The sequence below is a fragment of the Eublepharis macularius genome, chromosome 9 (genome assembly GCF_028583425.1).
Source record: "Eublepharis macularius isolate TG4126 chromosome 9, MPM_Emac_v1.0, whole genome shotgun sequence".
In the NCBI taxonomy this organism is placed as follows: Eukaryota; Metazoa; Chordata; class Lepidosauria; order Squamata; family Eublepharidae; genus Eublepharis; species Eublepharis macularius.
In genome coordinates, this window is record NC_072798.1 from 26,186,319 (window position 1) to 26,200,108 (window position 13,790).

General features: G+C 44.4%; 1 protein-coding gene across 2 annotated transcripts in view; it reads right to left on the reverse strand.

Moving 5' to 3' along the window:
• The window catches only part of PTN (pleiotrophin), a 127,930-nt gene that overhangs the window by 38,362 nt on the left and 75,778 nt on the right, over positions 1-13,790 (reverse strand). The window lies entirely within an intron of this gene.

Below are 13,790 nucleotides of genomic sequence, written 5' to 3' on the forward strand. Positions count from 1 at the left end.
CTGCTGGTGGGCAATCACCAGGTGGCCTGCCGTCTCCTGCCAATAGCCAGCAATTGGTGGGAAGAGGGGCAAGCTGCCAGGAGTTTGCCCACCACCACTGGGCACCTGGCAACCCTAGGGAAGGGGAAAGAGTAACACTGCCCCAAACCCAGAATTTGGTCTCCCAAACCCAGAGAACTGAATGCTGGGTTTCACCCAAGTCTCACTACCACAACTAGGTGTGTTCATAACTTTAACCCCATCTCTGTTGTTCCACTCTTTTTCATTCCAGCAGGATCTAAGGCTCAGAACATGGTTGGGCTGGGCTGCCCTTTAGCAAAATGAAGGATAACCTTGGACTTTTTATTTTAAATGTTTTTAAATTTTAAGACTAACAGCGCTGTCCATTGTCTTCAGCAGACTAAGGGTGCAATTCTGCTTAGTACAGCATAGGACTTACATCAATATGTCATGTACTATAACTTATGTTAGGTTTTCTTTTCCATGATTTAAGTTCCTATTGGTTTCAAGCAGGTAATGTTACCACCTGACTCTATGCCTCCCATTTACCTAGCCCAAGCCCCAATTTCCCACCCCTGAGGAACTAGGGAGCAAGATTAAATATGGCTTCCACAAAGTGATGCTCTAAGAAATTCTCCTAGTCCCTACGGTAAAGACCATAGAGACTTGGGGACACAGCCTACTGAATCACCCAGAAGGGACATCACATTTTCACCAAACTCTACCCTCCCCAGGCACTGCCCCCCAAATCTCCCAGAATTTGTTACAGCAGCATTGAAAATTCTAACAGAATCCCTCAGCTGTAAGGGACGGGGCATTATAAACTATTCCTTGATGAACTAATCAAATTTATCATGATATCTATTCTAAGGCTCTGGCTAATTTCTAACACCTTGATGAGCTCCCAGGTCACATCTCCCTATGGCAGGGGTGGGCAATTGTTTTGGCTCGGGGGCCACTTTGTGGGAGCGGAGGTTAGCAGAGGGCCGCACCTTTTAAAATGATTGCATTCATTAGTTAACTTTGCATTTCAGAAAAGGTATAAACTGTATCATAAAAATCAATAAATATAAATTAAATTAAATAGTGGTCGTTTTATTCAATTTATTTATTGTGCTAATTTCATATCATCTATAGCTGCAAGCACATTTAATTTTAGAAGGAAATCTCGGTTCAAGGCGGATTTTTCTGACTGTCTTGGTGGGCCACAAAAAACTCTGTAGCGGGCCGCATGTGGCCCGTGGGCCGCAGTTTGCCCACCCCTGCCCTATGGTTTGATTGAAAGCAGAAGTCCAGGAGCACCTTAACGACTAATAGCATTTCTTCCAGCATGAGCTTCTGTGATCCAGATGATTTTATTGCCATAGCCAAGGCTTTTTTTCTGGGGAAAGAGGTGGTGGAACTCAGGACCACACAATGACATCACTTAGGGTCAGCTGGAACAAGGGGGGAGTTTTTTAAGTTTAAATCACCTGCGATGAAAATGGTCACATGGCTGGTGGCCCCGCCCCCTGATCTCCAGACAGAAGGGAGTTTAGATTGCCCCACGAGGCGTGGAGGGCAATCTAAACTCCTCTCTGTCTGGAGATCAGGGGGCTGGGGCACCGGCCATGTGACCATTTGCAAGAGGTGCCGGAACTCCATTCCACTGCATTCCAGCTGAAAAAAGCCCTGGCCATAGCTAAACTCAGCTCAGGTTGTACATGTGTGCACACACCACATGCACACAAACCCTTTGGATCATCACAATTGTCAAGAAGCAAAAACTACCAAGGGGAGACTTGGGACTCAAACAGCATTAATGCAATCGGAATATTCAGTAAGGTGTCTTCTCTTTTTTGGCAATCAGTTCTGTTGCATAAAATGTGCTGATTTCTTCATTGGCACACATTCAGCACAGCCATAGTGTCGGTATAACATTTTATTATAGTTATAACTCGATCAAACCCACATTGAACATATTCACAATAGCTATTTTGTTGTTTCTTTAGCTGAGTTCTAAGCAAAAATGTCAGAAAGCAAACATTATGGGGAAAGGCTTCCAGTAATACAGAGCAGCTTACGAAACTAGTAATAATAACCTAACAACAACATAAAAAAATGACTGTAGATGATCACAAATAGTATCAAAAGCACCTCTGTAATTTAAATGTTAAACCTAAATTGGTTATAAATGTAACTTCCATTTAAATATGGTTCTTTCATATTTTGCTTTGCATTAACAGGCAGATAGGAGTTCAAAGACAGCAAGAGAGGCTCAATGTAGGGCCGCCGAAAGGAGTGCCCAGAGGGAACATTCTGGGGTCCTGGCCACTCTAAGAGCCCGGGGGGGCTGGCAAGGTACCCCTGGTTTACTGCTATTCATTTGGCAGCCCATTTATAAATGAGAAGAGAAGGGGACATGGGAACTTGGGCCCGTCATTGTCTACCCATCTGAGCTACATCAAAGGGTTGTTGTGAAGATAAAATAGGGGTGTGTGGCAATATCTTTATTTAGTACAGTTTTGTCCCGTCTTTCCTCCAAGGAGCTCAAGGCAGGGTACTTTGTTTATCCTTCCCTCCATTTTATCCTCTCAACAATCTCGTGAGCTAGGCTGGACCGAGACAGTGACTGGCCTAAGGTCTCAAATGAGCTTCCGTGGCACAGCGGGGATTTGAACCTGGATCTCAAGCTCAAGCAGCAGCAGACAACAGGAGCTTGAGAAAGGGGATTCCCCACCCTGACTGGGGAATGGTAGCCCTTCTTTGAGTGGTGTGAGAGGGAGCTGAAGGAATGTTCTTCTGAGACACCATGGTGGTTCTCTGCAGCTCTGGATTAAAGACACTGTGTAGCACTGGGAGTAAAAGCAGCTAGGGACTCAGTTAATAATTCTGAAGGCATTGATTCCTGCTGGCCATATGCTTATGTTGCCGTTTCACTTTGCAACTTTTGTAAACGAGCAACACTGGCAAAGGACATTAGCAAGGGAACGCTCAGCTAACAAAAAAAGCAACTGAATCAAGAGTTACATCTACAAGTTTTTGGATATTGCATTCTGTGTGGCATAACAGTGAGCATTTGCAATTGGATTGCTATATTGCAACTGCAGCATGGTATCAACAGTAGAGATGGGCACGAACAGCAATACGAACAAAAAAAAAGCCATAAACAGCCCAATCTGCTGTTCGCGAACAAGCTGTTCATGAGGCCCCATTCTAAATGAACAGGTGGTTGTTGCAAGCCTTGTTCGTTGCTGTTCGTCAAGCCAGACAGCCTGACACCTACAATCAATTCCCTTGGCAACCAGAGGCAGGGATTGTCTGAACTCTGTTTGAACTCCTGCTGTTGCCCTGGAAACCCCAAAGCCCAATTTAGCTTGATAGGCAGGTCTTCAAGTGTGGAGCTCCAAATTTGTTACAACGAGGGAGCAACAAACAGGGGGGAGGAGGGCTCTCAGCTCTGACTTTGCAGACAGTGGAGAGGGAGAGACAGTTACTGTTGGCATTTTGATAGAGTGCATTGGAGCTTGCATTTGCATCTGACGAAGAGAACTGTGATTCTCGAAAGCTTATGCTACAATAAAGTTGGTTAGTCTTAAAGGTGCTACTGGACTCTTTTTGATTTTGCATTTTCTTTGTGTGGGGTGGGATAGGGATCTACCCCTTCAAGTTCCAGGGCTGCTGCCAGGCTCTGGGCTAAGCTATTATTTATTATTGGTACTTTTCCTGCTGCCTGCTCAGATAAGGTTTCTGGGAGTGGTGCGGTAGGGATCTACCCCTTCAGGTTCCAGGGCTGCTGCCAGGCTCTGGGGCCAAGCTATTATTTATTATTGGTACATTTCCTGGTGCCTGCTCAGGTCAGGTTTCTGCGAGTGGTGCAGTGGGGACCTTGACTTGGATGATGGCTGGAGGAGAGCCTGCTGGCCCCCACGAACATGTTCGTGAACATGGCCATGTTAGTGGTTGTTCGTGAGTCCCTGTTTGTGAATGGCAACGAACAATGAACATCATGTTCATTTTTTTTCTGTTCGTGCCCATCTCTAACCAACAGTGCAGCCAAAGAGAAAAAGGAAAGGCATGGTTTGATCACCGTAGTGGGTGTCTCCCTCCCCCCCCAAGTATTTAGTCCAGGTACCACTATGGGAGTGGAGGTTTGCCACCTAAACAAACTGGTAGTATCAAATTCTGTCATCCTCTTGGGCTGCCCAGAAGAAGTAATGACAGTAGAGTGTATTGAAGTCAATGGGCTTTGAGGGGTGTAGCTCTGTTTAGGACAGCATTGTTATTGTCATATAAGACTTCATGTATGACAGCCCACTTGTCAGCTGCATGAAGTTCAACCCTCAGCCCACAAACATTATTAGACAATCATTGTTATCTTCTTAGCATTTCAGCACTGCTTTTGTAGATATTAATTTGTTTTGATCATATAAGCAGCCAGTAAGGAATCCCAGTATTTTACTCATCAGATCGTAAATAAGAGGTTTGTTTAACCCTCAAACAACATTGTAAAATAACTTACACCTATTGTATTTAGGGGGAGGGAAGGTGGCATGGTATAGCTCTATCTTCTCAGATCTTAGAAGCTAACCAGGGCTGGTACTTGGATGGGGATCCACCAAGAAAGACTGCAGAAGAAGGCAACGGCAAACCACCTCTTCTTCTTACTTGCCCTGAAAGCTCCTTGCTGGGGTCACCAGAAGTTGCTTGTAACTTGACAGCACATATGCACACATTGCATTTGGAGGTCTCACCTGGATAACCCAGTAGGGTTGCCAGCTCCAAGTTGGGAAATTCCTGGAGATCTGGGGCGGGGGGGGGGGGTGAAACCTGGAGAGAGTGGGGTTTGAGGAGGGAAAGGACCTTGGCATGGCATAATTCCATAGAGTCCACCCCCCCAAAGTAGCCATTTTCTCCAGGTGAACTGATCTCTGTGGCCTGGAGACCAGTTGTAATTCCGGGAGATCTCCAGCCACTACCTGGAGGCTGGCAACCCTATAACCCAGGCAAGTCTGATCTTATTAGATCTCAGAAGCTAAGCAGGATGGGCCTTGGTTAGTAATTGGATGGGAACTCTCCAAGGATGACCAGCGTTACTACACAGAGGCAGGCAATGGTAAACCACCTATTGTTAGTCTCTTGCCTTAAAAACTTCAGCAGGGGTCACCGTAAGTCAGGTATGATTTGATGGCACTCCCCACTACTAAACGGCATTTGGGATATAATTGCTATCCCAAGCCAAATTCCAATGTATCCTGGGATATCCAAAGTCCCACAAATGTGAACTTGTGGATATATAAATCATTGTGGCTCACAGTACTAAAACATCCAGAGCTTGAGAACACACTTTGAAGCAAGGAAGAATATTCCTTTTACATGCAGTCACCTTTCCCCCATTTGCACGTTGAATAGCTCATATCAGTACGGTTCCTTGACAAAGGGATTTTTTTTCCCATTTGGAATCTCAAAAGCTAGGGTGTGAATCCAAGACACGGTGCGACTAACATAAACCTTCATGAATTTTAAAAGAAAACACTGAGAGAAAAAAGCATCTAAAATGGATGATTATTTATGTTTTTGATACGAGGTATTTTTCCTAACCAACAAACATATTGCTCTCTGGTGAGGTAAATATTCTCCAAGTTTGTCGGGAAAGGTCTTAAGGTTGTCCGGAAGGGCTCTATTGCTCCAGAGCACTTAAAATGATGCCCTGGATCAGTCTTCTCCTGGGGAGCTTTCATACCGCTATATATTCCATGGACTGGGGACGGGGGTCATATCTCAGTGCCAGAGTATCTGCTTTGCACGCAGAAGCGCCTAGCTTCAATTTTCAGCACCTCTAGTTAAAAAAAAAAAACGGGCAGTAGGTGATGTCAAAAACCTCTGCCTGAGACCCGGGAGAACTGCTGCCAGCCTGAGTAAACGAAACCAATCTTGATGGGCTGCTAGTCCCATTCAGTGTAAGGCCATTTTATGTAATCACCCCAATGGCAAAATGCATAGATTTCTGTGGTTGTTTTTTCCCTGGGTGCTTTTTTGGTTTCCAGAAAGAAAGCCTTAAGTCCTAATTGGCTGTACTTCGGAGGCACTGCTCACCACTGTACAGGTGACAGTGTCCCCAAAGGCCACTTTTGTCTGCATTCTGTCCATAAAGAACAGCTGGGATGTGGAAATACCCTGCAAGTGATATTCAAGGCTTAAGGCCATCCAGTGAGTTCGTGACAGAGGTGAGAGTCATAACATCCTCTGAGCCACTGTGCTACACCTATATACAGTGCTACAGAGGAGAAAAAAAGGGCCAAAAGGTCAAAAAATTTAAGGGCTCGGATATGTCTGTGATATACTCTCAAAGCTCAAATCTATACTAGAAATGACCCATTCACAGCAGCAATACTTGTTGCTTCTATCTGCAAAAACAACTTAGTTAGTGTTCAGTGTGTCAGACTCTTAATGGGTAAAACGGATTCAAATCCCCACTCAGCCATGAAGCTCACTCAGTGATCTTGGGTCAGTTACCCTTCTCTTAGCTTAGAAGGGTACTTGGGAACTAAAATGGGAAAAGGAGGAAATCCATGTATCCTGCCCTGAGCTCAATGGAGAAAGGATAGAAGTGTGATAGCTAGAGAGCTATGCTAAGCTAATTTACCACTATTGAGCGGGAAAGAAGCAGGGTCCTCCTGAATGAGATCTAAATAAATGGGAACAAAATTTGCTGATAAATTCTAGTTCAGCAATTTATACCAACATGCTTTCGGAGACTTTTTATTGACGGATGGTGATGCTCACAACTGCCCTGGTGGTTGAAAGGTTCTCCCACAGGTTTCTAAATGTTGCTGTTTCAGCTTTGTGTCCATGTATTCATTTCCATAGCAAGTGACCTATATGAGCTGTTCAGACAGCAGAAGCACATTGTGAGCAGGTGGTGACATATATCATGATGGAAGATGAGCAGGGGAATAAACCCCTGCTGATGCTATTAGGCACCATTATTACAGAATCTAAGCAGATAGGAAGGAGGAAAGTGAGGCTCTGCCAGAAGGATGAGTCAGCAATAGTAGAAGTTCTTCTTAGTTTTTCTACAGAGCAAGGAGAACTGCAAGGAGCCTCCTCAATTGTGGATGCCTGCAGCAGCTCTCAGAAATTACTACTGCTACTGGCACATAGAGATATTTATGCAAGTTTGGTGTAGTGGTTAAGAGCGTGGGACTCTAATCTGAAGAGCCGGGTTTGATTCCCCACTCCTCCACTTGAAGCCAGTTCTCTGGAGCTCTCAGCCCCACCCACCTCACAGGGTGTTTTGATGTGGGGATAATAATGACATACTTTGTAAACCACTCTGAGTGGCCATTAAGTTGTCCTGAAGGGCAGTATATAAATTGAATGTTGTTGCTGTTGTAAGTAGTGTCTTGTTTAGAGATGGAAAGGTCACCTGAAACTTGGGGGAATGTGAGAGACAAGCTTACAAGAGACCTGATTTCTGAGTCCTGTTCTTAAATTGGGAGTCTCTGAGCCAAACTACAAGTGACGTCTTACACAGGTTGGACACTAGTCGGCTTCCCTCAAGTTTTGATGGGAAATGTAGGCGTCCTGGTCTTGCAGCTGTAATGGAGAGCCAAGCTGTAAAACCAGGACGCCTACATTTCCCATCAAAACTTGAGGGAAGCTGACAAGTGTCCAACCTGTGTAAGGCGTCACTTGTAATTTGGCTCTCTGATAGATTAAATCACCATCTCAAAACCCAACGTTTCCCGGACACTGAAGTCTCCCTTACACATTTTTTTTCTTCTTGCTCAGATCGCCATGAACTTTCCCACTAACTCTGCACTTTTGTCACAGCATTCAAGCCATCGAGACTCCATCACTGGGGACCCCCATTCTGATTCTTCCTGGAGTAAAGAGGTCTTGCAAAAGTACTGTCCAATGCAGATGCCAGCACAAGCAATGTTCTGTCTCTGCCTTGTGTGCTGAATCCAAAGCTTCTGTTGTACTAACGGTAGAGCCATCTTCTGAACATTCTCCTTGAGCAAGGAGCCTTCTAGCAGCAGAGCATCTCTCTTCTGCTGGAACAAGGCACCGTGTACCAGAGAATGCCTTACCAGCATCACAATGGAACCACTGCCTCTAACCCTTTATTTTGGGGGAACCTCACGATTATGACTCTAAAAGTCAATCGTCAGTGGAATGAGCGAGGAAAGGGGAAGCTAGAAGCAATCGTTGAAGAGGCTAGCATGTAAATTGATGCTCACACCAGGCTGCCAGAGGGACTTATGACTCTTCTCACAGTTAGCAAGAGCCCACAATGCCACTAGGTGTTACCAAGAGTAGGCTGCGTGCCAGGGGAAGGGGGGAGGCTGCTGTAGGATACAGTCCACACAAAAATTATTGCTCTAAGAAAGAGATTGCTATTGTCTATTATTCAAGAAATTCATACCGTAGCAATTAGTTGTCCTTCCTAAGCATTGTGGCCACTCCTCCTCATGCCCTGCTAGGCTGGATTCTGTAGACACCCAATGATACATACACAGCCGACACAGCAGCATGGGATACTGCTGCCCTAGGGAAGCTACCGGGTGGGATGTCGCTTGGGAAGAGAGGAATGACCGTATCCCCAATACCGGGGCTAGGCACTGTGGAGAAGCCTGTGGAGAAGCAGGCCTCAGAGAGGGACTTTTCTTGTTTTACCTCCAATGAAAATGCTTATTTGTAGGGGGAAATGTGGGGGGGGGGAGGCAGAAGAACATAATAGTTACACGTGTCTATAGCTGCTTGCATATATGTTAAAATTAAGCCATTTTGGGTCCCCCCTGGAGAGAAGGATGGGATATAAATGAAGTAAATAGAATAAGAAAGAAAAAAATGTCTCCAAAGCTGTTTTCCTAGTATGTATCCTATCACATCTCGCACAGCACATAATGCTCTGCACATGGCTTTCACAAAGTTTCCTACATGGCACTCATTTCCATATAGGACAATCCATCGGTCATCCGATGGCACGTGCAGATTGAGAAGAAAGCAGGAGGACTGTGTCCATAACACATCAAGGGAAGAAGCAATTCTCACCATGAAAGGAGTGAAATGTGTTTGAAATTGTCATTTGGCACTTTTAAGTATCTCCTGCTGGCAACTGTCCTACTGAAAAACCGCGTAATTGCTACTGATGTGCCCAACTGGGAAAGGAAGCCATGTACTGGAGAGAATAAATTGCTGACTGGAATGGTACTTTCACTATTGGGCGGGGGGGGGGGGATTAACGCTTAACAACTAAGACCTTTGTTGCAATACATGTCTGATGAAAGGAGCTCTGACTCTTGAATGCTTACACTCTGAAAATCGTGTTGGATTCATATCCTTCTGTTTTATTGCAATACAGTTAACAACTAAGGCCCGACCCTAAAACCTGGACAGCTCTTGGTCCTGCAGACTTCATCAGGAGTTTTGTGTCCAGTTCTGGATGTTACACTTCAACAAGGAATGATGTAGAGAGATTGGAATGGGTTCAGAGGAGGATGGTCAGGGGTCTGGGAAATAAGTCCTGCAAGGAAAGTATGAACAAACTGGATACGTTTGGCCTGGAGAAAAGGAGAGGAAGCTATGACTGCACTCTTCAAAAACCTGAAGGTCTGTCACATGGAAGTGGGCAAAGACTTGCACCCTGCCACCCTAGAAGGCAAAACTAGATTTAATGGGCTTAATTTATAGAAGGGTGGATAGGAGATGCTTCTTAATAGTAATGGTGGCTTGGCAATGGAACCAATTATCTTGGGGGGGTGCTCCCTCATGGTAGCCATCTGCTAGGGATCTGCTAGAGTTGCCAGCCTCAAGGTGGTGGCTAGAGATCTCCCAGAACTACAACTGATCTCCAGGCAACAGAAACCAGTTCCACTGGAGAAAATGACTACTTTGGAAGGTTAGCAGGATTCCCCCCCCCCCACACACACACTGCTGAGGCCTGTGCTGTAAGTCAGGGGTCCCCAACGTGGTGCCCATGGACACAAAAATGGATGGGGCTGGGTGGGGCTTTTGCAAAGCATAGCTTCTGACTAGCCATTGGAGTATTGATTGGCTGTGTCAATCAATCAATAAATTTTTCAAAACTAAAAAGGATCTTCACTGTGGGACTGAAGGTAAGCTGTAGCAGCCATTTTGTGGCTGGCTCCAGCTCCTACATCAGCCATTTGCTGGCATCCATTTTTTTGCAGTGCCCATCACACTGGGTCAGAATTCCAAATGTGCCCTCAGGCTCAAAAAGCAGTAGACTTTTTTTTAAAAAAAGAGGTGTTAAAAAGAGCAAGAGATATGACAAAGATTTAATATATCGGATAAAAAGTATTGCTCTCCAGTTGAAGAACAGGATTTGCAGCACCATAAAGTCCTAAGAACAGGTTCACCCTTTTATGCCCATTGACTTCCATGGCCTTAGAAGGGTATTACTCTACTTAGGATTGCACTGTTGTTTATGTTATGCAGAGACACCAGGGATAGTTATATTAATTGATAGTCCTTAGGCAAGAACAGATTCCCCAAGTTTAATTTAGAAGAATTATATGTGGTAAGAAAAAAAAACACTCAAAATCAATAGTCGGTAGCTCAAAGGACTATTGGCAAAAGCTTTTTATGTAAGGCTCGGAGCCATCAGTATCCCAACAGCCTGTTCTAAGGACCTATTCTACTTTCTCTTGCAATATGCAGCAAAGAACAAACTCAGAAATGGAGGCTGTCCATATTGTGCAATTCCGTCCTTTTTGTGCTGGTAACAAACTGTTAGCCTGTAACAGAAACCTGTGAAATGAAACCGGTTTCTTGAATGAGCCTAGCGGTTACAGGGGACTGCGCAGGACCCAGTAGAGGGAATGAGACAAACTGGTTTTGACAAACTGCACAGACTTCTTTTGGAAGGGAAACACCTCTTTGTGTTGGTATTGTGTCTGTAAATTATCTATAAGGACTAGACCAGTCTATTCTGAGTATTTTGGGTCATGTGTGCAACTCAGTTAATTGTATAAATGAGGCATTTTTTGCACAAGGTCTTTTGTGGCTACGCCTTCCAATATTTTACAACAAAAATGCAGGAACTCCAGAGCAGAGACAAAAGGTGACTTCCAGTTAATGAATCATTACAACTAAAACTAATAGAATAAAAACCCAGGGGATCTGCAGCTTATACCCCATTAAAAACCCTGGAAAAGAAAATATCCTTCCAGAGCCTCCTGAAGATCTCTAATGATGGCTCTCACCTCACCTCCTCAGGGAGTCCATTGCGCAAACTGGTAGCTATGATGGAAAAGGAACTGGGTATGGCGGATGCCAGGCAGGCCACATTAAGTGGGGGAGAAAAACAAGAGGGCCACACCAAGCAGGCACATAGCATTAGGCTACTGTTCTTGCATTCTCATTGAAGGAATATAGAAAGACCATGAGATTCCCTCGAGGAAACCTTGTTGGCGAATTTTAATCTGAAGAGGGCATGCAGGTTCATACCAGATATGTAGGTTCTAGGTTGTGAAAGGATTTGAATTTGAATTTCAATGTGAGCATATATATGAAGCTGCTTTAATGAACTTTGTTTTGCTAAATCAGTCACAGTTGTCATTACAAAGCAGGGGTCATTTTGTAGAAAAAGAGCTGGAGAACTCATTAGCATAACTCATTAGCATAATCATTAGCATATGCCACGCCCCTTGAAATCACCAGAAGTTTGTCATTAGCATAACTGATTTGCATATGCCACACCCCCTGACATCACCTATCCTGGCTGTTTTGGACCCAATCCTGGCCATTCAGGGCCGAAATTGAGCCCAAAATGGCAAAAAGGGGCCCAAAATGGTCAGGATCGGGCCGCTGCTGAGTGGGAGAGTGATTCACCACCAGTCAGAGGCCCGATCCGGGCTGTTTTGACCCCAATCCAGGCTGAAACAGGTCCAAAATGGCTGAGAGTCAAGTGGGCGGGGCCACCTGACATGTGACGTCTTTGGGGAACTGCCGGAACTGTGTTCTGACATGTTCCCCCTCGAAATGAGCCCTGTTACAAAGCATGTCAAAATTTAATGTGTACTTATGCTCTATCTCCTCCCTCTCCCCCTCCCATTACGAAAGTAATTTTGGTCATTCTTCCAACTATGTCCAATTATGGTGAACACGAAGTCCATCCAACCTAATGCAAACAAGCCTAGATATTTTATAGTACCCAGTCTAAAGTTTGGTAAATAGTCAGCTTCATTATTTTTTTTCAAATAGGCATTTTCTCCACCAGCCTTCACATTAACATAAAGGCTCTCACAAATATCACGGGCATTGCTTTTTTAAAAACCCAAACAAACACTGAATACACTGAATAAAACAGTTCCTGCAAGACATTGGTTCCACTTTCATCACTGCCAAGGAGTTCTGGAGCTATGAAATCAGGCTTCAGAGTCAAATTCAAGGCGAGGCAGTCTTACTGTGCTGATAAGCTGCGTGGAGGACGGGCGCTGAGTGGCCCAAGGCCGCACGACTAATCCATGATGGAGAATTGTTAAGTACAGCGCAACAAATCTGTATTCATCACTGTCAGTCTTATTTTGAAAAGACCACAGCTCAAGGAGAAGTCAGTTACTGCGAGCAAGGCAGAGAGTTTTCAAGCAGAGATACCCTCACCCCTGGCACAGATCTCTCTCCCCGTTTCACTCAGCTCACGGGTCCCGTTTTGCATCTGAAGCAGCAAACTATGACCCGTGTTCACGTGCTACACCAGGGTTGGATACAAGCATCAAACCGCAGCTTTTAATCCTGGTTTAGGAGGCAAGTGCAAACCATTCAAATGTAATGGCAAACTATGGATTATGCAGAACAGGAAGTAACGAATTGACTCTTGAGTGGGAAAGAAGAGGAAGAGACAACACAACTGCTTACTGCTACAGGGTTGGATTTAACTATTATGCTAATAATAAGGATCCCCTGCCTTCAGCAAGGGGTTGGCTACCCTTCCCAAACTACAGTCCTGAGTCCTAATATTTGAGTGTCTTTAGTAAATTCTTTACTAAAGAATTTCAGGATCTCTTTAATTCATACCTTTCTCTAGATTTGCCAGGACCAGCCTGACAACCAGTGGAAGAAATTACTATTACAGCTACAACTGCATTTGCTATTTAGCAGAGGGACAATCTCACTTAATTTGACTACATGTCATTGAACTGGTCCCTTTGTCCTAACTTCTTGGTTCCAGTCTATGTGTGCATTCATGCAGCATATGGTAAGAATAATGGGTGGATTGCTCTATAATGGGTCAAACATGTGTGAATGGTCTCTGAAACTAGATTTCTTATTATCCCAAGTTCTCTTTTCAGTCCACTGAACCAAAGCAAGTATAATTGAACCAGAAGTCCATTGAAGAAAGGAAAGCATAATTTGAAGAACCCACTTAAATCTAAAAATGATCATCAGGTACGAAACTTCTTTCTCTACATGTGCTGCGAGATCAATGTGGAAATGCAGGGAAAAGGAAACATGGGAATGTTACACATTGGGTGCATAAACTAATATGCAGTGCCATGGGAGGCAAGGACTGGACAGGTATGGATTTTGCATCAGTAACTATGTTAGAAGGATCAATCCCTAGGGGAAAAATGCATGTTATAAACATCTTGGACTCTGCAAGGACAAAGACCATTTCATATATATTCCATCAACACGAAATGCATGTGCACACACAAAAGCAGTCATAATGAGAGAAATCAAAGATGATAGAGAATCAGATCATCTCTCTATGAGAGAAAATCACTGACTCAGGATTTGAGGTTACTCAATGTTTGAATTTCATGCAAAAGCGGGCACAC